Source organism: Protopterus annectens, chromosome 3.part1 (genome assembly GCF_019279795.1).
Source record: "Protopterus annectens isolate FY-2018-M chromosome 3.part1, PAN1.0, whole genome shotgun sequence".
NCBI classification, from domain to species: Eukaryota; Metazoa; Chordata; order Ceratodontiformes; family Protopteridae; genus Protopterus; species Protopterus annectens.
Window position 1 is genome coordinate 1889252703 of NC_056732.1, and position 2571 is coordinate 1889255273.

A 2571-nucleotide genomic window follows, 5' to 3' on the forward strand; every position below is an offset into this window, starting at 1 on the left:
AATTTCTAGACCCAAAATATGCAGTGACTTGGATTTGAGTTCTGATTTGTTGTTAAATGCTGATGTGTTATCTAGCAAGTAAAATGTCTTGTTCTCCTACTGCATGTTGAACAAATTAAAGGAGGAGGATGTAGATAATTGACTGTATTGTACCCAGTCAGCCACTGTAGCTAAATAGCATGTGCAGATAAGTTACTGAGCATGTGCAAGATCAGTGCCATTTTGTAGTCAGTCACAGTGAATGGAGATGCACATGTGACTGTGTTTCAAGTAACAAGTGAGTCAGTTAGCTTAAGTACTTGTTCCAGTTTCTCATGGTGTTTATGTACAATAAATATCTTGAACTCATTACCATGCTTTATCATCTCTTTTGAACACATGAAACAAGTGACAGTTTCAATTACTGCAGTATCTGAAAAACATTGTGCATCCTTCTTAAAGTATTCACTCAAAAGTGTGCCTCTTTCCTCTAACTCTTATCATGATGGAACCTTGGTCAAGCATTTCCATCTTGATGACCTACACACTCATGTGACCCTTGAGAATATTCCATAGGAAACCAAACGCCTCCCTGAAAAATCCTCATGCCACACTGTAACTTAAGCATTTCTGCAATGTTGTGGTTAAATCCAGATTTATTTTATAATGTACTGGATGCTCTGTTAAAAAAAGAAGCTTATTATATTTATTTGTATGAAACATTGTTTAAAGAGGGGTTGAATAATGAGTTATTTATGAAATATTTATAATAGTTCTTATTGGTAAGAGTAATTGAATAATGACAACTTTAATTAATTGATTCACTTTCTTATTTGATTGTTGTTTTTTTCATATAATCATCACCTGGAAACTAAATGTTAAACCTTAAAGGCATGAGCTGAGGTGCTACTTTGTTTACCAAATAGTGGTGCAGCAGTTTACGTTATTGCCTCACAGGAAAAGGTTCTCCGGTTCAAGTCTTGGCTGGGGTGCCTTCTGTGTAGAGTTTGTATGTTCTCCCTGCATTTGCGTGGGTTTTCTCCGGGTACTCCAATTTCCTCCCACAGTCTAAAAAAAAAAAAAAAACATGCATCTGGAGCATTTCTCTCCGGGTTTCTGCTGAAAATAGGCTCTGTCCTAGTCAGACTTTCCCGGTCAACAAATGTTAAATAAATAAATGTAATTGATGAAGTCAACATATGGTGTTTTATATAATGTGTGTATATGTGTTCCCTCTTGCACATGGCCCTCTCACCTTTACTAACAGTGCACCTTAGACCATTGTTGTTGCCAACATGTACTGTACAGTACTGATTGGGATAAGAACCTTCTGTACTATGATACATATATTATACTATTAGTATAGATACCTATCTTGGCATGAGAACACCTTCTGTACCAAGATACATATATTGTACTATTTGTATATAAACCTATCAATGCATGAGGACCTTCTGTACCATGATACATGTATTGTAGCACTAGTATGCAAACCCTATCATGGCATTTGTGTGTGATGTTATCACTGTAGCACATTTTCATGTGTGCTTCTTCTGTTCATGTTTTGCCTGTGCCCTATACAGATATGTTTTTTGAGAAGGCTGTGGGAATTTGTTCCACAGTAATTACAGAAGGTGGCTGGGATTGTGGAATGTGTTGAATAGCTATAACTGTGGGCACAGTAAAATTTGCACTAAATTTGTCAGTTAGGGTATTAGTTTTTCCGTTTGAGTCAGAGAGTGCAGTAGTACTGTGGAAAAGGTCCAAACGTTATTGGGTTTTAGTTCTTAACTTCCTGACACAGTTAAAGGTTTGCAGTTATTTTTGGTTTTACTGGCTATTTTAAGTTCCTACTCAGCTTTGAACTTCCTAATGCTTCTCTTAAGCTCTTTGTTAGTTTGCTTAAGTGTGCTCTTTCTATCTCTTATTTATATAGGCATTCCATCACAAGGGTTTGTTTTCTAATTTCTCACTTCATTTGGTGTGGATAGGGACTGCCTTATCAATAGAAATATTTAAGTGGGAATAGAAATCAGAGGCATAGATAGCAGCCTGATAAATGAGATTCTTCACAGGGAGAATGCAGCAGAATTTATTTGTCATCAAGTAACTGAAGAAGGTTTGTTTAGGAAAGTCCCTAAACACTGTGCTGTTTGCAGGGGAAGTATCACCAATTTTAAAGAAAGAGGTGATTAAATTATGGTCTGATTTAACATGCCATGATGATACATATGGAGCTGTGTAATAAGTGACCATATTTGTGAGGACTAGATGCTTGATAATCCAGGTAGTGGCAAGCAAGAATGGCAGGTATTCCACACTATAATGAACCCATAGAAACTTCTGCACATTTTAAATACCTAGGACTCTGACTGCATCAGCATCTTAACTTTTAGCATTGCATCACAGCCATTAAATCAGAAGTTAATTCATGTCTTGTTCTGGACAGAGAAAATTTCCCACCTCCATTCACCTAAAGGGAAATTGGCCATAGGGAAAGCAATTCTTCTAGCCTGGCTGAAATATGGTCTACCAGTAATTGCAAATATTTCAAGGAAAAAAATCTATCTGCTGTACAAATGTTTTACAACA